This window comes from Heteronotia binoei, chromosome 13 (assembly GCF_032191835.1).
Source record: "Heteronotia binoei isolate CCM8104 ecotype False Entrance Well chromosome 13, APGP_CSIRO_Hbin_v1, whole genome shotgun sequence".
In the NCBI taxonomy this organism is placed as follows: domain Eukaryota; kingdom Metazoa; phylum Chordata; class Lepidosauria; order Squamata; family Gekkonidae; genus Heteronotia; species Heteronotia binoei.
Genome location: NC_083235.1, coordinates 31,807,324 through 31,829,946, shown reverse-complemented (window position 1 = coordinate 31,829,946; position 22,623 = coordinate 31,807,324). Strand labels below are relative to the sequence as shown.

Sequence of the window (22,623 nt, the reverse complement as noted above, 5' to 3'; positions counted from 1 at the left end):
TCTGTCTGTGGTCACATGCAATGATCCTGTCCTCCTGGACTTGCTCTTTAATACGTAAACAAGTTTCTTTTGGAGCTTCTTTCTACAGCATTCTGAGTACTCGGAAGGCCAGAACTGAATTAAACTAGAGACTACTTGCGCACTATGTACACATCACTGTGCCTTACTGCTTTCTTCATTGTTTTTAAAAACAATTGGCTGGCGGTCCTCCTGATCATAGGAACTACTGGGACAGATTGCTGACAAAATAAAGTCTTGTGCCTGAGCTAAATGGAAGCTTTGAGATATCTTCTTGAAACATAAGCTTTCTATGTGATGTAACTGCTAATGCTCTATAAAAGCTCTACTCCTTTCTGTGTGTCCAGACTTTGTGCAAATGTCACCAAGTAGTAGAGAGTTGCTGTTATTTTGCATGGCATGTGCTATCCATGTTACTTAATCTCATATGTCTTTTAGGCTTTATGCTGCCCTTCCTTTGAGGTAGTCAGGGTAGTATAGATTCTCCTTTCCTCATTTTATCTTCTCAACAACCTGTGAGGTGTTTTAGGTCAAGAGAGTAGCCTAAGGTCACCTAGTGAGTTTATAGCAGAGTGGGGATTTGAACTCACGTGTTTTCATTCATAGTCCACCATTCTAACCACCACACTCTACTAACTTTCCTATTGGTGGCTCCAGGTGAACAGACCTAATTTCTGAATCTGGACACTTGCTTAATTTCTAAAATGAACTACCAAGACTTGAACCTGCCAAGAAGTCACATTCTTTAACTCTCAAGCTGTTAGTATTAATCCCAGATCTGTGGCTATATTGCACATGGTTCTACATAACTGCCTCTTTTGCCTTGCATGTTTCTTGGTTAAACCTTTGCTAGTACTACAGTTAAACATTGGCTTTGTCTGGACAGTGACACCCTTTGTTCACTTTATTCTAATTTATTTTGCCCTAGCTAGATTGATTAGAGCAGGGGTGGCCAAACTGTGGTTTGAGAGCCACATGTGGCTCTTTCATACATATTGTGTGGCTCTTGAAGCCTCCACCACTGTGTCAGCAAGCTTTAAGAAGGCATTTCTCTTTTCCATGCCAAGGCAGCTGGTGACTTGGAGAATGCATTTAAAGTTAAAGTCTCTTTCTTTCCATCTTTGTCTCTCCATTTACCTTCCTTCCTTCCTTCCTTCCTGTGGCTCTCAAACATCTGACGCTCAGGTCCTGTGGCTCTCAGACATCTGACATTTATTCTGTGTGGCTCTTATGTTAAGCAAGTTTGGCCACCCCTGGATTAGACTATGCCTGCAGGGTTGTTCCTGTGGGCAGCCTTTCTGTGCTGCAGAATGCCTTTGGTTCTGTTTTTGTTAATACATTGCCTAGAATGCAGCAAGCACAATGGTCAGGTGGATGCTTCCACACCAGTTCTGGTAACATCTGTGATGTTACACTACATGGCCAGGCTAGGTCTTTGGTTACATAGAATGGTAAAACTATGGCAGAATGTGAGCTGTTATGCTGTGTAATAGGTACTTTTTCTATTGTTCATTCTTGGCCTGAATACATTCTCAAATGTCTAGTAAGTCATGATGAAAGGGGACAGTGACAGCTTTAGGGGAGAACTCTACCAATATCTGCTATTCTTTCCCATACATTATTGATAGCTTGCTTTTCTCCCTGATTGGGGAACCAGAGCAACTGTTCATATCGTTCCCCCCCCCCCACACACACAAGTTAATCCTCACAACAGTCTTGTGTAGGGCTGCCAGGTCCAACTCAGGAAAATATCTGGGGACTTTGGGGGAGGAGCCAGGTGAAGGTTGCGACAAGCATGATTGAAATCTGAAGGGAGTTCTGGCCATCACATTGAAAGGTACTCTGCTCTTTTTAAATGCTTTCCCTTCATTGGAAACAATGGAGGACAGGGGTAGCTTCTTTGGGGACTCATAGAACTGGAACCCTGGTCCAATCTTTTTGAAACTGGGGGTGGGGGTGGGGGTTGAAGAAAGACACCAGATGCTATGCTGAAAATTTGGTGCCAAATCTGTACTCAGCAAATGAACTTGTTGGGTGGCGTTGGGCAGCCTTATTGCTCTTGCTTAAACCTTCTTCACAGAATTTGCACAGGAATGGAATGAATAGTTAAAGTGCATTTTGTTCACTTCTGTTAGAAAACAAGTTAAACTAGATTAATTTGCCCTGACTAGGATAGCCCAAGAAAGCCCAGTTTGTCAGATCTAGGAAGCTAAACAGTAATTATAGAACAATATTGTTTATATGCAGTTTTTTGTCTAATAAGGGGTAAATAACTTCTAGCATAAGGGAGGCCAAAGTTGCTTAATATAAGAGCCACATAGAATAAAGGTCTGAGAGCCACAAGTCATGAATGTCAGATGTTTGAGAGCCAGAAGGAAGGCAAATAGATGGGGAAGGAGGGAGAAGTGGGAAGAAAGCAACTTTAAATAAATTCTCCAAGCTGATTTGGCTTGGAGAAGTGATTTAAAGAGACAAATGCCTTCTCCATGCCAGTCGACTGGATGGTGGGGGCTTCAAGAGCCACACACTATGTGTGAAAGAGCCACATGTGGCTCCTGAGTGACAGTTTGACCACTCCTGTTCTTGCACATGGGTCAAACAGTGGTGTTCTTGGTTAGGTTGTTTTCTTTGGCACACATTGCCAGTTCTTCACTCAAGCATTCGGTGAGACCTTGAGGTGTGGCAGTGCAGTTGGGGCTAGTGGCCTGGGAGAAAGTGTTGCTATTGGTTGGGTCTGAAGTGAGCCCCTGAGACACTAGCAGCAATGCTGAGGCAGAGCACTCCTGTTTATTTATTTACAAAAATTATGCCCCACCTTTCTGCCCTTGTCAGGGTCACCAATTGGGGTATAAATTTTGTAAATTAATAATATATGTAGTTAAAACAGGTCTTGAACTATTAAAATCAAACAAAAATACATCAACAAAGCAGTTAAAACAAAATCTGAAATACATGTAGAAAAACATTTTAAAACCATTAAAATTTAGGGCAGTGTGTGTGGGGGGTGTTAGTGAAGACAGAACAAAAAAATCTACCCACTGATAAAAGTTGGTAACAGAGCAGGACAGAGAAGTCTCCCTGGGGAGAAAGTTCCAAGAGTTTTGGTGCTATGACTGAGAAGGCCCTTTCCTAAATTGCCACTTGTTAGCTTAGAAGGTGGCTGTACCCAAAGCCAGGCCCAAAATATTACTGCAGTGATTGGGAAGGCTTGTAAGGTTGTGTTTGTTTCAGTGCTTGGGCCAAACAGTTTCCTGACCTGCCCTTCACTGGACATAAGAACATAAGAGAAGCCATGTTCGATCAGGCCAGTGGCCCATCCAGTCCAACACTCTGTGTCATGCAGTGGCCAAAAAAACCAAGTGTCATCAGGAGGTCTACCAGTGGGGCAGAACACTAGAAGCCCTCCCACTGTGCCCCCCTGAAGCATCAAGAATATAGAGCCTCACTGCCCCAGACAGAGATTTCCAACAGTACGCTGTACTAATAGCCAGTGATGGACCTCTGCTCCATATGCTTATCCAATCCCCTCTTGAAGCTGTCTATGCTTGTAGCCACCACCTCCTCCTGTGGCAGTGAATTTCATGTGTTAATCACCCTTTGGGTGAAGAAGTACTTCCTGTTCAGCAATTTCATTGAATGTCCATGAGTTCTCATATTGTGAGAAAGGGAGAAAAGTACTTCTTTCTCTGTCTTCTTTATCCCATGCATAATCTTGTAAACCTCTATTATGTCACCCCTCACTTGATGTTTCTCCAAGCTAAAAAGCACCGAGCGTTTTAACCTTTCTTCAAAGGGAAAGTGTCCCAACTCCTTAATCACTCTAGTTGTCCTTTTCTGCAATGCTATAATATCTTTTTTGAGGCGCGGTGACCAGAATTGTACACCGTACTCCAAATGAGGCCACAGCATTGATTTATACAGGGGCATTATACAGGGGGAAAGAAGTACTTTTCTCCCTTTCTCACAATACAAGAACTCATGGGCATTCGATGAAATTGCTGAGCAGTCAGGTTAAAACAGATAAAAGGAAGTACTTCTTCACCCAAAAGGTGATTAACATGTGGAATTCACTGCCACAGGAGGTGGTGGCGGCTACAAGCATAGACAGCTTCAAGAGGGGGTTAGATAAAAATATGGAGCAGAGGTCCATCAGTGGCTATTAGCCACAGTGTGTGTATGTGTGTGTGTGTGTATATATGTATATATATACACACACACACACATTTTTGGGGGGCCACTGTGACACAGAGTGTTGGACTGGGTGGGCCTGATCCAACATGGCTTCTCTTATGTTCTTATGTTCATTATGATACTGGCTGACATAATCTAGGAGTCTCTTTGGGCACATAAAAAGACTTGGGTGTGCTCGTGCAAGGTCTTCTTTGTCTTTCTGAAAATATCCTTTCCCCATTATACTTTGCCAGTTGTTTTTGAAACTCTTCTTACAACACGTGCCCTAAAAAGTATAAGGTTGTTCCTGCTTGTAAAAGAAAGGAAATTATCATACTCTATAAATAGTTCTGGTCACATGCATCTCTGGATTGGGCAGTTTCCTTAAAGTGAGCAATATAATTTGACAGTGTTGCAGTCCACACACTCCAAGGAAGTTTGTATTGTTTAAGACTTAAGAGCTTGAACCCTGAGCTGCAAGTTAACTATACAAATCTGAGTTTAATGGGTCCACTTTAGGCCAGTTGCAGTAACTGGGATTATAATGCCAGCCTGTTTAACAGTCTTGTTATAAGGAGCTGAGATTATTGTATGTGAAGGACATTTGAGCTCTTAGAAAAAGTCATGTGTGTCAATGGAGATTATCAGACTTCTCTGGTTAAAAATTGTTTTGATATTCCAGAATTGCAACTGACCTAAAAATTGAGATGTTATAATACTTGAGAGTTCAAAGCACTCTTCCTGTACCTCATTGTAAATTGTTTTCCATATAGTGAGGATTTCCCACCCTTTTCATTTTGCTGTGGCAGCTGGTTTTCCGCATGGTGGTAATCCACATGTTTTTCCTGTCCCAGTCCCCCACAGTGGCTGTTTTTTTAAAACCAGCTATTGCTAGACCAGTATGACTATAATGATACAATTATCCACTAGGTTCTCTGAATTCCTACCTTCCAGGTAAAACAAGTCCCTGCCCCCTTCTGTTGAGGGATGTACATTAGACCTAGAAGACAGATTGTTGTAATAATACATCAATCTTGCAATTGCTGATTTTAAAAAAGGCCTCCCCCCAAGTGGTCCAAAAAGCCTGCAGTAAGGCAAGTTTTTGAAAGAAAGCACAAAAGGGCAAACCTTGTTAACGTGTATGGGTGCACTGTGAAGCTGTGTGGAAGCAGGGAGAAAAGCCCAGCTTCCTAACAGCTCCCAATCTGGGCTAAATAGCTGGTGTGGAAATGACCCATATCTTGTATATTAGTAGTATTATCCACACATTGCTGATGAGAAAGTGACTTGCATAAGGCCATCTTGTGATTTCCTGGCAGAGGTGAAATGCAACCCGTTTCTGATTCATAGCTCAATTTCTGAGTCACTATGTTACATAAACTTACACATTCTCATAATTTCTTATATTATCACTTGTTCTTGGGTATGATAAAGTGACTTTTGACATGGGGACATATAATAACCTAAATCTGCTTCTCTTTTAAAGGATAAGGGGGTGGAGTAGGTTTGAACCTTCAGCATCGCATAGCCTAATATCCATTTCTTTTCTTCCTCTGTGGTTGGAGAAGGTAGTAACTGTCCTTTCACACTGCTGTCTGGGATGTGCATAAAAAGGGTGAGGCATCTCTGTGGGTTTTTTGGCATTGAGTTGGAGATTAGAAAAAATGGAAACTCCTTGGAAGATTTGGAGAGCAGACAGAAGTTTACTTAGGACTAAACCAAGGGGTGGTGATGGTCTTTATTCTCACCTGCTTTTCTTATTTTTGCAGACTGTATTCCAGCAATACTAAAATTCTGTTAAGCCAAGCTTTTGGATAGAGCAGTTCTAGGGCTTGCTTTGTTCTGTGGCATGCTCTCCTCCCACATTAGATACTGGCTGGGCAAGTGACTCATCTTCCTTTACTGGATCCTTTGCAACAACAGCTTGTTCTGAAAATTTTTGTTTCCTTCTGAAACGGACTTCTTTTAGTCAGAGGTCAACTTTATTTTTGAATTTCTTCAGAACTCTTGGAAGCTGACGTCTGCAGTACACATATGATTGTCTCTCAAGTCCAGCACGTGTGTCGGTTTGGTCTCTAGAGTTGTATTAATCCCAGGAGCCTAATTACTCAAATTATATACTGGTACCTAGGAGTTCTAAATATTTTCTCCATCTCTGTGTAAGTCTGGCTCTTAGAACTTTGGAATGTATTAGATCAGGAGTGAAAAAAGGTAGAAGATTGGCACTGATACTTCAGTAAGGACTTCTAAAACAATTCAGCGGTCTAAGAAGAGAGTCATTGGTCCTATGTTTGTGCAGTTTTTTTATCTTGCTGCTAGCTCCCTCACTGCAAATGGACTGAATTTGTGCTAACTACAAGTGGAAGTTATGGAACTTTAAGAGGAAGAACGACTAACAGCATTTCTCATGTGAGACTCTATTCATGTTGCAGCAGGGTAGGAATCACTAGCAATGGAGGCCCCAAATTGCTAAACAAGTGGGGAAGAGGAGTGCATTAAAAGAACAACAGCTATCAGTGCAGTTTGTTGACAGTTTGCTTTGAGGTAGGAGAGGCTTCTCAAAGTTGCCCTTTTGTAAATTGCTATTCAAGGCAAAAGGGCTTCCATAGATGCTGGATTTTATAGCCCGTTCATGCCCAAACTAATCTCTGAAACACTGTCTCTGCAATCTGGTGCGTGGAAATCATGATGTAAAACACTCAGTCTCTGTGGTAGTATAGTGTATAAGCTTATGCTAGGTTTGTCAGTCTTTAGATGGCAGTTGGAAATCTGGGATTACAACTGATGTACAGGTGATTGAGGTCAGTTCACCTGGAGAAAATGACCACTTTGGGAGGTGGATTCTATAGCATTATGTTGGCACCAACTGTCAGGAGCCTGGGTATGATTCTGGACCCCTCCTTATCACTGGAGATGCAGATCACAAATGTTGCCAGACTAGTGTTTTTCTAACTGCGCCGAGTCAGGCAACTGGCCCCTACCTGTCCCACCCTGATTTAACTACAATCAGGGCTTTTTTGTAGAAAAAGCCCAGCAGGAACTCATTTACATATTAGGCCACACCCCCTGGTGTCACCATTGTTTAGCACAGGGCTTTTTTGTAGAGAAAGCCCAGCAGGAACCCCATGACACCAAACCAGCTGGAACTGCTTTTCTGCTCAAAACAAGCCCTGGCTACAATAATCCATGCAACAGCCACCTCCAGATTAGACTACTGTTAACTCGCACTACAAAGGGCGACCTTTGAGACTGACCCAGAAACCCCAGCTGGTACAGAATGCAACTGCATGGGTCCTTAGCAGGATCCTCCATATGGCACATATCCAGCCTGTGCTGTGAGAGCTGCACTGGCTTCCAGTAGGAATACCAGATCAGGTTCCGCTTATGGTGCTTATCTTTAAGGCCCTTAGTGGTCAGGGACCCATGTAACCTTGGGACTGCCTCTCCTGGCACAACACCCCGAAGTGCATTGTGGTCACTTGATAAGAACCTTCTGGTGGTCCCTGGCCTAAGAGATATCCTGCTGTCCTTGACCAGGGCCAGGGCATTTTCCACCCTGGCCCCCAACACGGTAGAACTCTCTGCTGAATAACATTCGTACTCCACAGGACATAATGCTGTTCAGCAGGGTGTGTAAGGCAGAGATGTTCCATCAGGCATTTAGCTGAGGACAAGCTCTCCCCACTGGGCAGTGCCATATATCGGGCAGTTATCACCACCTATTGGTTACATATATTGTTGTTTTAAACTGTAAATTATGTTTTTGGACATTGTGTTCTTGGATATGACTTGGTAAACTGCAGTACTTAGTCCAAGTTCTGCTCACAACCTGAGTTCAATCCCGGTGGAAGCTGGGTTCAGGTAGCCGGCTCAAGGTTGACTCAGCCTTTCATCCTTCCAAAGTTGGTAAAATGAGTACCCAGCTTTTGCTGGGGAAAGTGTAGATGACTGGAGAAGACAATGGCAAACCAACCCGTAAAAAGTCTGCCAAGAAAACATCATGATGTGACATTACCCCATGGGTTGGTAATCTCAGTGCTTGCACAGGGGACCGCCATCAGAAAAAGTAAACATAGCATTAGCACTTTTAAAAATTAATTAATTTAATTTTAAAACTTAACCAGATTTTAATTAAACCCTTATAATGTCTAATGTAATTTTATCCATGTGTATAATTCAACCCTGAACTATGTTGTTAGCCGCCCTGAGCCTGCTCCGGCGGGGAGGGCGGGATACAAATAAAATTTGTTGTTGTTGTTGTTGTACATTTACCTTTTTATATGACTTGATGTATACTGCCCTGAGCCCTATTTATAGAGGAGGGTGGTTTAAACATGTAAATAATACCGCACTGAAATCCTTCCCCAAACCCCACCCTCCTCAAGTTCTACCCCCAAAATCTACACGTTTCTCGATCCAGAGCTGGCAACCCTAGTTTATGCATATGTTCCCTACCATCTTATTCTAAAGCCTTCCCATTATGATCAATAAAAGTACAGGTATAAAATTTGTGAGTTCTGTAATGGAGCATCCAAGTGTGTTGCAGGGTCACTGTATGGGCTATTGTTGTCACTTTGCCTGACTATGCTCTGCTGTGGTTCTTTGGGCTGTGGTCTTGGTTCTTGCTATTCATGTTTTGTGGTTGCAATATTGTACTAATGCAAGTAACGATGGAGCTCTGGTCCTACTGATGTGGATTGGATTTTGTCTCAGTTCTCCTACCAGACTACAAACGGTGATATTAGATGGCTGGTTCCTCTGCCCACAAATTTTTGAAGTACAATATGTTGAAGCTGCTAAAATCTCTCTCTCCCCCTCACCCCACATTTTGTTACAATTCTCAGTGCAGCAACTGCACATCTCCCTGTTGGTATATGCCAGTGCAGATAAAGCGAGTCAGAGATTATCATTTTTTAAAAAAACTTTTGCATATCTCAGGTACCACAAATGGGCTTTGGCTCCTAGTAAGCAATTAATGCAGCCATGCACTTGGTCCATAATCCAGTCAATCACAGACCAATTTCTCTTTTGGTGTGTATGAATGATCAGATATGTAAAAGATACGAAGTGTTAGAACTGAGCTTGAATGGCTTTAATCTAAAAATAATTTATAGAGTGTGATAATAGAAAACAAACTTTTTACAGTGACAGTTGTTCAGCAGTGGAATCAGCTACCTAGCGAGGCGGTTGTCAAGCATGCAGTTTCAATGAAGAGTCGAGTTTGATACAAAACTACGTTTATTGATAGACCGATACTTTCAGTGTAACAGATTGAGAGTGATGCTAAAGATACATTGATACAATACTTTTAAGGCTTACTTCAAAAGGATTCCAAAAGGTGGAAGCCTTAAAAGTATTGCTTGCAAAGTAGAAGTAGAGAGAAATGAAAGAAGGGGGAGGGGGAAAGAATAACAGAGCTAACAGAACTTGTTCCTCCATAATATTTCACAGACCAGCTTTATGGAGGACCCTAAAACAATCAATTACCAATGGAATTTTACCATACTTGACAGCGGTGAGCTCCCCCTTACTAGCAATCTTTAAGCAGCAGCTGGACAAATTCTTGTCAGGGATGCTCAAGTCTAGGCTGATCCTGCATTGAGCAGGGGGTTGGACTAGATGGCCTGTATGACCCCTTCCAACTCTGTGATTCGATGTTATTAAATTTTACTTAGTGACTTCCCACAACATAATAAGGTTGGCTGAACATAACACTAAACCATGATTTTCAGTTAGATGAACGTGCCTTGTAGTCATGCATTTAACTTTCTCACATGCTGTGATTTGAGCAGTTTCTTCCTGTTTAATGCAAACTGATTGTCACTAAATCTCAGTGGGCAAACTATTATTTACGATTTGTAGACTGTTCAGGGGGTGGATGCAAATGATAATTTGCTGTTTCAGATTGCTCTAAACATGATAAAAATTAATTGAATCCCACCATGGAGGGAAGGGCATGCATGAGGACAAGACTTGATTTGGTGTTATACTTGAACCATCATTGTGTGACTTCTGGATGTTTCATTTGATACATTTAACATCTGGCTGATGTGTATTTATGGCAGAAAACATCAATACTTCCTTTATGATACAACTCCCCCCCCCCCTTGAAAGATTCCTGATGCAGAGGTAATTACAACAAAGCAGAAAGCATACTCTTTAAGCAAATAATTATAGCCTTTCTTTGCAATTAGGTATTGCCCATGATCTTGTTTTTGTCTTACTCTGTTTCTTTGTCAGGTGGTTTTTGTAGAGAATGCAGATGCATTCTAGAAAGTGTTGATGCAATATGGGCTGTTTGCATCTCAGGATTATGGTGCTGATTCTCAAGTGCTCTGTTTAGAGAACATTTTATTCTTCGTGTAAAAGTTTTGGCTGTCAGTCTAAACAAGCATCTGTTTATTGCATTTGATGGTGGTTCCAATGGGATATGTAAATGTCATCTTTTAGTTTAATGCAACAGTGTAATATTAAAGAAGAATAAGTGAGATCTAAAACCAAAATGAGGGGAAATAACAGAATTTCATAATGCTTATCACTCATTTCAGGCCATTTAAAGAATAATATAAGAGCTGAATGCTGGAATCAAATATGGGATTGGGCTTTCTGTTAAATGTACTTGCAGGGCTTGCTTTCAGATAAAATAATGCAAAACAGGATGCTGCATAGAATAGCCTACATTGCCTGTTTTATGTATTGTGCAAAAATGTAATGAGTGAGCATGTGTCAGCATGGTGTCAGACTAGGATCTGGGAGATTCAGGTTTGAATCCCCTCTCTGCCATGGAAGCTTGTTGGGTGACCTTGGGCCTGTCACACACTCTCAGCCTAACCTACCTCACATGGTTGTTAGGATAAAAATGCAGAAGGGAAGGATACAAGTCACTTTGCATCCCCACTGGGAGAAAGGTGAGGTATAAATTATGTAAAATATTTTTTCAAATGTTCATTTGTGAACCTCAGATGTTGTGTCATTTGAGTGGTTTTATTTATAATCTTTAAAGTGAGCATTAGTGGGGAGAACACATTTAGCTTGTTTAACATTGCATGATATTATCAGTGGGCCTGGAGCCATTTGTACTTGTAAAATGGAGGAGAGAACTGTTCGTCTGGATTATATAGAATATAAATAGCAAGATAAAGAGGAGCAAAAGTCCAACTAGATAAGGCAGGTCAAAGACTTTTATGGTTTTTAGAGCCTCTTTAATGCATTGTTCTAATCTGAAATCACTGTGATATGAAGTGAATGGGGACAGGACTGATGGAATGCTTTTTCTAAGGAATTAAGTTTCATTGAATGCACTGAGTCAGTTGTGAGATTAGCTGACTGGCATAGCTCACTTAAATCAAAATAGGTTTAGGAGGCCAAATAGTTGGGGTGATGGTAATTTTGAGTTTAAAACTAGTATGCTTTGATTATGACAGACTGAATAATTTACCCTATGTTTAATATTTTGAGTTCACTGATTTGGGGTATTAGTGATGGGCAGGGAAACTGATCCTTAAGTTGTTATTCTTTAACTGACAACGCTCCCAGTCTACATGCCAAGAAACTCTAAAACGTGTTATGCTTAAACAATGGATAGCCAATTGGTGGGCTGTAAGCCAATTGGCTCCAGGACAAAAGTGTCTGGACCCTCATTTGCATGATATGCTGTCACATAAAGTTGCCTTATTTCCTCTTAACAGTTTGTGTTTGGTATCCCAAGGATAGCAGACTGGCATTTGGTGTCCTGAGAAGATTGTCAGTAGGGCGTGGGTAGAGCTGGTGCTTGGAAGCCTAGGGAAGGCATACTTACCTTGTACTTTCCTCTGGGGCAATAGCCAAACCTAATTCCTCCATCTCTTAATTATTGTGTGCGTGTGACACATTAAATGAGTGTTTCAAATATATATATGCAGATAAACCCATTCCAGTTAGTAATTCACAAACAGATTAACTCACCATGTGTATGTACCACAATCACATACAAGATAGACAGAATTGCTGAAGACCCTCTATACCATCTATGTGCTTTTTAAATGCGAAGAGAAAGGAATTGTTGGAAAAACAAACAGCAGCATTCAAAAAAAGAACCCAGAGTTGCTCAGTATCAGGAAGAACAGAACTAGCTTAGTCAAGAAGGAGCTAGAAAGGATGCAATTTATACAGATTTGAAAAAACCCTCCCAAGCCACCAATAATTGGTGGAAACAATGACGAAGGAAGAAAAAAGATTTACGCAATTCTTTTTCCTTTGCAACATTTTACTCTGGTGATGGGAAATCTTTGCTGTGAGCATTACCTCTTCCTCTTGCTCCCAAGTATGAATTCTTCTTAAATCAGACTGCCATGCTGTAGGGAAACAAACACTGGTTTTCTTGTTTGCTTTTGAATGGGCTTTTATTTTTATGTTAGCTTTAAAACAAATGCACATTTGTGGCTATTAATACAAAAACTGGCCATCTCTGATGGTCTTGTTTCATAAAAAAAATAATTTAAGGCATAAATCATTGAAGAATGCCAAAAATATTATCTTACATGTTGGAAACTGGGCTTAGGTGTTCTGAATTATACAGATGAAAAAGTGATTTTTTTTTAATGGAGCTGATGTGATTAGGGTGTTCCATCCAAAAATGGCATTGAGTGTATGCTTAATGATTCATAGTCTACATTTGGTTAATTTAGAAAAGGAATGTAAAAGTTTGAATTTTTAAGTGTGATTAACAGAATGTGTGCCATAGAGGAAAGATCTAGGGAGGGAATGATCCTAAGCAGCAAAGGACTTCTTTAATAAGAAACAGCTTACGCATAAATACATGTGAAACTGCCTCAGGGTGGGTGCCAGGCTTCGTGGCACCCTAGGCGGCGAGGATGGGGGCCACCTCTTCCCTCCCGGGTGATGTAAATCCCACAGGACAGTTCCAGGAGCAACTGCTGCCCTCCCTGTGCCAGTGAAAGGTCCCACCAATCAGTTGATTGGTGGGACCTTTTACTGGTGCACAGATTAGTTTCTTAGCTTAATGCTGTAATTGATTTTATTGTGATTTTAGCTGTTTTATTGTTTGTTTTATTATCATATATTTGATGTACTCCGCTCTGAGTCCCCATGAGGGAATGGGTGGAATATGAGTAAACTAATAATAATAACAATAATGATGCTGGCAGAAGCTGCTGGGCCAGTCTCCCCCTGGTCGGTGGGGCTTTTAAATCTTGCAGGGATGTGTGAGGCTGCTCCTGCCACTCTTCCCCCATGATTTGAATTTCCAGTGGGGGCGGCCTTCAAGCCGCGGCAGAGGTGCTTGAAAGCTGCCCCCACTGGTGATTCAAATTACAGGGGAAGAGTGGCAGGAATGGCCACACGCCTCCCCGTGTGATTTAAAGACATTGTCAACCAGCTGGTCAGCAGGGTCTTTAAATCATGCAGGGAGGTTAGTGGCTGCTTCTGCCAGCCCTCCCACATTATTTGAATGGTTGGCCAGGGCGGCTCTCAAGCTAGCTGGTTGACAAGGTCTCTATAAACGGAGGAGGAGGCTGGCCCAGCTACTTCTGCCAGCACTCCTCAAGCCAGTGAAAGATCCCACCGATCAACTGATTGGCGGGACCTTTCATTGATGCTGGGAGGGCAGTGGCTGCTCCTGGGGCCCTCCTGTGCAATTTAAATCACCTGGGAGGGAGAGGGCAGCCTCCACCCTCCCAGCGGGCGCCCAATTAGGCTTAAGGTCACCTAATGGGTGCGCCAGCCCTGCTTATACTGAATCAGATCATTGTTCCATCAAAATCAGTATTGTCTGCACAGACCAGCAGCAGGACTCCAGGGTCTCAGGCAGAAGTCTTTCACTCAGGGCTGGCTCACCCACTAGGCAAACTAGGTGGTTTGGGCACAGAATTCGGCCTTCCTCACCCCTTCCCCCTAGGCAAACACCAAGTTTGCCATCTCCTCAGCCACCTCCTCCCTCCCTTCCCCACTCCAAGTGTATTTCAAAGCCCAGAAGGGTGGTGGAGCCGTGCTCCCGAGCAATCTAAAGGGGACAGCAGGGCGTCACTGTCTTTGAGTGCTGCAACAGGCCAGCAGCAGCAAAAGAACCGCGTCCTGAAAGGGCGCTGACGCCGCTCCCTCATCTCCACTTTTTACTTCAACTACTGCCTGGTCCTTTCAGCTGGAGATGTAGGGGGTTGAACCTGGGACCTTCTGTTTGCAAAGCAGAGGCGCTTCCACTGAGCCACAACCCCTCCCCAGTCAAGGAGTCTGAGCTTTTCAAAATTGTTTTTCCTTTGATAAGATTATGACCTCAGATATGCACCTTTTTAAGTTCTGTAAACTTATTCACTTGGTTCATAGCTTCAATTTGTTTGTCTAAACAATGGGTGAACAAGTAACATACTGAAGCCTCGTAAATACTGAACAGTTTAATGTCACAAATTAACAGAGATTTACAAAATTTACAACAATCCTAAATTGTCATGAGGGCACAAAGACCTCATACTCTTAAAACTCGTTGAACTGCTTAAAGCAGATCTGGCATAGAAGACTGCAGCTGTCATTTCCTCCAGAGCTGAGATGATGGTTCTGAATTTACTGTGTAAGTAAACATTTATGTGCGAAGGGGGACTGCAGCAGATCAACTTTTCAATATATTGTTCACAAAACACAAGTAAGCAAGGGGGGAAAAGAATAAAATAGGTGGTCAGTGTGTATGAGAAATTATGATCTCATTCAGCTCCTGTGATGCATTTTATGGCCGATCTATGAATCAGCGCTATTTTGTGGACCTTGTTCATGCTGGTGACACCCCTTCTGCCAGATTGCTAATATTGCCACTATCACATGAACTGTTAACTTGCTTTGTTAAATAGAAGGAACCCCTATCCCAAGGTTACAGGTTTCAGAGCAATCACGCCACCATCACTATGTAGGAGCTACAACATGTCTGTATGGGTAGATGATTCCCTTTTAACATGCTGTGATGGTCTGTTGATACTAGAGGATCAATGGAATACTTGTCGGATATTGTAACTCTGCATGCCAGAGGATCTGAGAGGGAAAGGGTTAAGAGAAATCTCTCACTGGGATACACACTTGGCAGTTGTCCCACCCTCTCATTGGTTAGATATTGAGCTTCTTTGGCTTATGCTTGCCTTCTGTTTTATATGGGACATCTGTTTCTCATCTAGGCTGGGAGCTGTGGCAAGTTAACATTTTTGAAATTTGCCTGTTCACAATGTTAAATGTACCTGCATGAAGATGTGCTTGAAAAGGTTCTTTTCAGAAAATGCGGGCGCTCTGGGTTGAAAATTCTGGGCACAGATTACAACGTACAGTGCTTGTTCTGCAGGCAGTTCATACAAAAAGCAATGCATGACAGAGCCCCATGCTTGAAACCTTATGAATAATGTTTATGAAATATGAAACCATTTGTTTAATTTAGCAAGAGATCCAAATCTGGAAGTAGTTTCTCTTTTGGATTGGGTCTCCATTTCCCCATTAAACATCTGATGAGGCTAGGTGTGTAGTTTCCAGTGCTGACTTGGAATGGTGTAGCCAGCAGCAAGCAAATGTCAACTTTGACAATGGTAATCAGTTGTGTGGATATAAAGGGACTGATGCTTCCTCTCCTAAGTGCCAGTGCTGTTGGAGTTGACAAATTACCATCTTGGGGATAGTTTATACATAAATCTTAGCCTTGTGCTACATGCACATAACTATGGATTAGTGTTACCTTTCAGAAGATTTCCCAATAGAAGAAAGAAGTATTTAAACAGAGAACCATGACTGGTCATACAAACAGAGCAGATAGTATTTCATTTATCATGTGTCTTTTGTGTTTAGGTACCAGTGTAACAACTGTTATCATGTCTAACTTTAAAATATTAAAAGCCGCAACAATAAGCTGCTGAATTGGACCACTGGTATAGGACAGTTACTTAAGGGTGCCCCCCCCTCTGGTTTTAATGGTAAAGGTAGTCCCCTGCGCAAGCACCGAGTTGTTACCGACCCATGCAGTATGAAAACTCAGATGTAATTAATGACTGAGTAATCTTTCGGTTCTAGAGCTGGCCTACCTTGGATAACACTACCATTGACAGCTGTCTGCCACGAAATTTACAGCATTCCATCTTTCAAATATTTCAGGATTGCATAGGTGAGAAACTTGCTTATTTTTAAACAATTCTTCTGTAGACTTAATTTTTTAAAATTGCTGTCATTTCCAATACAGTTTTGAGTTTTCTCAGATACATGTGTGTGTGTGAGTGTGTGTGTGTATATATATATATATATATAATGTGTGTACTATGTATGTATTTTAACTATGGTTTTAAACTACTTTTTAAATTTAGTGTTTGGATGGGGTGGTGGTGATTTTATTGGCTTCATAATGTGACTTTATCATGTATGTTTTCAATTTTTATCTGCCTTGATGACCCTTGGAAGGGCAGAAAGGAGGGATACAAATTTTGTGAATAACTATCTATGTTGCCCTTATTTAGCACATCAGTTTTGTTTTATGTACTGGGCTTTTTTGTGGAATTCGGTAAAGGAACAGTGGGTGCCCTGCATGCACTTAAAATCCCTTTATGGCAGCAGAGGAATGCTTGTGTAAATTGGCTGTGACCTCTCAGTATTGATTGAGCAAAAAAACCCCTGAGGGCCAGTGTTTTTTTTACTTGTAGCTGGTTCAAAAAAAATGAGCTTCCTGTTACAAGACGTTATTTTTTCTGGAACAGCTGTCTTGCTGAGTGCCTTACAAGTGAGGTTTGCCAAAGGCTTCATGACTGACCAGGAACTTGAACTTGAGATTTGTACATCCAATGCCATTATATCCCTCAGACCACCATTTTTATTTATTAATGTTTTATTAAAATATTTATATCTCACCTTTCCCCTTGGCTCAAGGCAGCTTGATCAGCTGTGATTGGGGTATATGCAGGCTGCTGAACCAGTGATCCTTGGAGAAACTAGTGTATACATGCCCAGACAGGGATCATGGCAGCAATGTGAATACGCACCAAGAAGAACTGTGGCTCTGTGGAAGAATCTGTGACTTGTATGTAGAAAGTCCCACATTCAGTTCCCAGCATCTCTAGTTAAAGGATCTCAAGCAGCCAGTGTTGGGAGAGGTCCTTCACTACTCAAGACTCTGCTGCCAGCCAATAATGTCTTAGGTGGTCTGATGTAGTATAAGGCAGCTTTGTGGACGCTAAAATGAACCAGAGTGGAGACATATTAGAAACTATAAAAGGTGTACTATGGGAAAGTTATGTGGGCTAGCTAGGATGTGCTGTGACTGCAAAAATAAATATGAGTAAGTGACCTTGAAACCGGAACAAACTAATTTGGATCAGCCTATGACCAGTTGCTGAACAGAGATAGTAGGAAGTCAGTTTCACTGGAAAATTCCAACTTTAAGTTCTAGTTGCACATCTTTATCTGAAGGGCTATAAAAGAGTTTGGAAGAGGACCTCCCCCCACAAGATTCTGATTTTGCTGTCTCCTGCAATCATACAATAAAGAATTTCACAACTTTGGAAAGTATGTTTTGTGTATTTCTTCTACAGCTTCATATGCAGATGGTGATTGTATAATTTTGGATGTTATGGGTATGTTTGAATTCCTGTGGTTGGGTGAAATCATTCTTCTCAGTACACTACCATTATGCTCAACCAAGTTTGAAACTTTCCTCTGCTCCAAAGAGCTTTTCTTCAACAGCCCTTCCATTGGAGGATTGTTCCTTGGGTTGGAAGAAGGTATCAAACACAGCTGAACAGGGTGATAAGTTACAAGCCATTATGTATGGGATTTTCATATTCTAACCTTTTATTGATATGTTTCTACACTGTGATTATCTACTCACTGGTTAGTATGCTACTTTCCTGGCATTCATTTGACTTTTTATATGGTTGTTAATTGCTAAAAATAGCATACTTGTAGTTTGAACTGTAATTACAGCAGACTTCTATTTTTCACATTAGATAAAAATTTTATAGCATATAATCGGACTTCTTTTTAAAAAGTTGATAGTGTTGTACAATTTCCTTGGTTGTATGATACAACTGATAAATAAGGCCTTGAACCCAGACTGCTTTTTGCTACTGACTTTGCAGTATAGCCTTGGATTTATCACTTCACCCCTTAAGATTCCTGTTTTCCCCCAAGTGTAAACCAGTCATTTCCAAAGAACTCAGAACCATGTGTGCCAAGAAAAACAGACCACAGGAAGTTGCAGGCTGTGTGTTCACAAGTGTCTACCAGAAGCCTGGACACCCACACAATAATAACTTGGTGTCACATTCCCAGTGAAGAAGAAGAAGAGATTGGAATTATACCCCACCCTTCACTTGGAGCCTCAGAGAGGTTTACAATGTCCTTTCCCTCCCCCTCCCCACAACAGACACCCTGTGAGGTAGGTGGGGCTGAGAGAGCTCTCCACGAACTGCTCTTGAGCAGAACAGCTCTGTGAGAGTTATGACTGACCCAAGGTCTCTCCAGCAGTTGTGTGTGGAGGAGTGGGAGTCAAACCCTATTCTCCAGATTAGAGTCCACACTCTTAACCACTACACCAAACCAAATTCAGACAGAATTTTAAGAGTCTATGAAGGGCTTTTCTCAGGCCCATAGCCAGGATTTCAAAGGTCGGGGGGCATAAATATTAGTTGGGGGGCACTTAACGGCCCCCTTTTCCCCTGGTGGGACTCAGGGTGCGCAACTCAGAGCACCTGTTCTTCCCTTCCCTCCTACTCCTTCCCTCCTTTAAATCATGTGGGAGGCTGGCGGCTGCTCCTGCCACCCTTCTGGTATGATTTAAACAGCCCTGAGGAGCCACGGGAGTGAAAGCTGAGAGGGTGGGGGCTATCCCCTCCTCCATGTGGCAGCAGTGGGGAGAGAGAGGGAAGGTTGTGGGCCTCGAGTAGAGGCACCCTGATAGGAAGTCAAGGGGCAGGGCCCCCTGTGGCTATAGGCCTGGCTTTTCTACACCAATTTTTTGCTGCACTTGGCTTCTTAACTGCATTTGGGGGTGGGGAGGAGAACAACCGATAGCAGAAGAATTACATGTGTAATGGAGGAGGGAAATTGATGCAGTTAAGAAAATGAGCGGCAGCAAAAATCCGATGTGGAAAAGGACAAAGAGCTAATAGGTGAATACAGTTTTGTTTTTAGAAAAAGAAAAGAAAAAAGGGACTGTGTTGCATTATAGTCTTTTTCTTGCCCCTTCCTAGCTCTGCACAAACCTTTGTGGGTTTCTGGAATGGAGATGGCTATTTTTCCTGGCCTTTTGAGCTCTTGGGAGGGGCCGTGGCTGAATGGTAGAAAGCCTCAGGTTCAATCCGTAGCATCTCCCATTAAAGGGATCAGACAAGAAGAAACATGAAAGACCTCTCTACCTGTGACCCTGGCAAGCACTGCCAGTCTTGAGTAGAAAATACTGACCTTGATGGACCAATGGAGGATTCAATATAAGACACCTTATACTGCCTTCATGTTTATTTTTTCCCCCAAATGGCATTGAATTTAATACAAGGGCAATAGTAGTAGAATATTGTCAAAGAAGTCAAAAATGCATTTGAGCAAATGGTAGCTTGCTGGGATATTGCACTGTAGTCTTCTGACAGCAGTGGCATTGGGATTGAGCACTGAAATTTTGCTTAGCAGCAGGTACTGGACTTGTATTTTGTCCTTCCACTTCAGTTCTATGGGCTAGCTTCTCCTACTGGCTGCTTAATTAACTGCAGGCTTCTCAGAGCAGGAACACAGGAGGAAGCATCAGTGTGGCTCATTTTGACTCAACAGATGAGGTGATTTATTCATATATTTATTTTGCAAAATTTAAGATCCAGTAAGGGGTGTGTGTGTTTTAGGAACTAGCTTGGAGAAGGAGGCTGACTCAGTGCTTGAGGCTACAGCGGCACAGGTGGTAGATGCACTGTTTCTGATGTCAGTATCCGACTAAGCACTGTCCTTACCTGGATGAGAGATCACCAAGGAAGATGGGCTGTTATGCAGAGGAAGGCACTGGCTAACCACTTCTTTCTCTGAAACCCCATGAGATGGACTTGCTATGAGCTGGTTGTAATGGGAGGCAGACTGCCTTTTTAATCGCTGGTTGCCTGGGTTCTTTTACACTCCAGACTACAAAGCAAGAGGAAAAAGCTAGAAAGCACAGCATTTCCAGACTTTTGGTTCAACAACCATCAGACATCATTATGTTTCTGCATTTCTATGGTGAAATGCCTCTATAATGGCGCTGGAAATAAAGGTGGTAACCCGCACAAGCTAACACCCAAAATGTCAGTTAGGATTATGTTGAGAGAGTACCACCTTGGCCGTTTTCGCACTTAGCGTTTGCTCCCCTTTTTCCGCGGCGCAATTATGTCCGGATCATTTTTCTCGTTTTCCCACTAGTGACTCTTTGCGGAGTCGCCTTCCCTGAAGCCCCGGCTCAAATCGTTTTCCCACTGGCATCGGCTTGAGTCCGATGCCCTGTCAATCATTTTTTTTTTAAGCGCAAGTCTGGTTGCGTAATGACGTACTAACGTACTAACGTAACATCGAGGTGTTCCCTCCCCTTCTTTTCTTGGACAAACCGCATCACGTGTGCTGCTGCTGCTTATGGATTGGCTGCAGCTGTAGAATCCTCCACAGCCCTTTATGTATTAACGGAAGCATTCACAGTGGAGAATCCTAGCACTAGATTCCCCCCCCCCCAAATTCTGAAGCACTAGATCCCCCCCCAAAATTTCCTCCGCTCTCTTTCCCCTCCTAGGCTGGCGCTTGCAACGGGGACCTGACTGATTCCTGCTGCCAGAGCTCCCCCCCCCCGCTCCATTCTCTCCTTCCCCTTCTGTGGCGCGTGTGAAGAGCGAGCTCGCGTCCATTTTCTAACCGAGCGGAATGTAGCCAGGGAGAAGAATGCAGGACTCCAACTTCCCATTTTATACATGGCGATTTTGTGCAGGTCCAGAAATCCTGGTGGCACAGCTGAGGGAGGCATTCCCTTTTTAAAACACACACACATTGACGCTTTGGCCCGCACCGGCACTACATTCCCCCCCCCCCAACAATGGTCGTTTTCGTATTATCGAGATAACGCAACAGCGAAATAACGCAACTAAAGTCAATAATAAAAAAAAATTCTAACGAAAGCAATTGAAGTGGCAATTGAGGCTATTCCAGGAGGGTTTTTTTTTTTTCTATTTGTTAATTTCGAAATATCGCTATTACGCAAAACTGTGAAGTTTAAAAAAAAAAAATGGCCGTGCCGGCACTTTGGGGAAGCGCCGCGAAAGGCTGATGATTGGCCAAGCGGGTGGATGGGGTGGGAGGACGGAAAGGGAGAGGGTGACGCCCCCAAAGCAGTCGATCCGGCGTGGATGGATTTCGCACAGGAAACTCCGCTGAGTGGATCCGGAGGTTTTCGGAAACTCCGGCAACATGCTGAAAAACATACTCCGGCGTAAAATCCCTGAAGCGCCGGAGCAAAGCGCAGCTCCGGAGCAACATGTGCGAAATCCAAGAGAAGATCCGGAGGTAAATGGGGCGCTACGCCGGAGCAAACGCTAGTGCGAAAACGGCCCTTGAGTGCCACAGTAGTCCAGGCTGTCAGCTATCCAGAATTTTATTTGGGGTGGTGGCTACATCTGTACAGCAGCACGTACACATATGCCTTGGGCACAAGCGCAGGGTACATTGCTCCATGCAGTTCCCACCCCTTAATAAGAGGACCGTGTAGGCAGCTAGCACAGTTTTGCAAGGGGGTGAGGTGAAAACGTACAAGTGCTCAGTAATCTCCCAGATATCCTGCCTATCAGCCTGTCTGCCCAAGAAGAGGGACGTTTTATCACGCAGCCAAGGGTTAGCTTTCCCCAATGTGTTCTCCTGTGAAAAATGCAGAAGTGGAGTGCTGTACTACCATGGCGGATCATGGCCTGGTCTATGTCAGTTCCACATGCAGTCACTTGCAACCAAGTTCATGACAAACAAATAGTCTGGAATGTACCCTTAAAATCTTCTAGATTCTTTTAAAAAGTCTATGAACAGGGTTGGAAAGGGTTTACTACTACTAATCGTCAGCATCCCATTTTACACACAGCCTGTATTTAGTGGACTTTTTTGATAATGTGTGGGAGTGTAACGTTAAGGGCCACATCATATAACTTCCTCCAGGTTTAGTTTTTTAAAGGTAAATCTTCTGTGAGAGGCTGCAATCTTGAGTGGAGCACAAGAATGGGGAAGAATCTGTCTGATTCTTCTTCCTGTTTAAAACCATCCCAGCTGCTCCCCTTGGATGTGTGTGGAAATCTTATAGAACAGAAAAGCAGCCTGGTGTATCAAGTAGGAAAAGCAGAGGAAAGGTTAAGTAGGTTTCCATCTTGTCAGTGATCTGTTCCTGATGACTCCCTGTGTTCTTTTTTCCCCTTTTTTTAAAGAAAAGGCTAGTGTGAGTGAAGTTATATGCAACTA

General features: G+C 42.7%; 2 protein-coding genes across 2 annotated transcripts in view; both read left to right on the top strand.

Moving 5' to 3' along the window:
• Positions 1-22,623, top strand: part of METTL1 (methyltransferase 1, tRNA methylguanosine) — a 1,067,043-nt gene that overhangs the window by 621,911 nt on the left and 422,509 nt on the right. The window lies entirely within an intron of this gene.
• The window catches only part of VDR (vitamin D receptor), a 119,262-nt gene that overhangs the window by 1,957 nt on the left and 94,682 nt on the right, over positions 1-22,623 (top strand). The window contains exon 2 of the mRNA XM_060252994.1: positions 16,219-16,309. The gene's annotated coding sequence lies outside the window, so the exon portion shown is untranslated. The remainder of the gene's footprint in view (positions 1-16,218; positions 16,310-22,623) is intronic.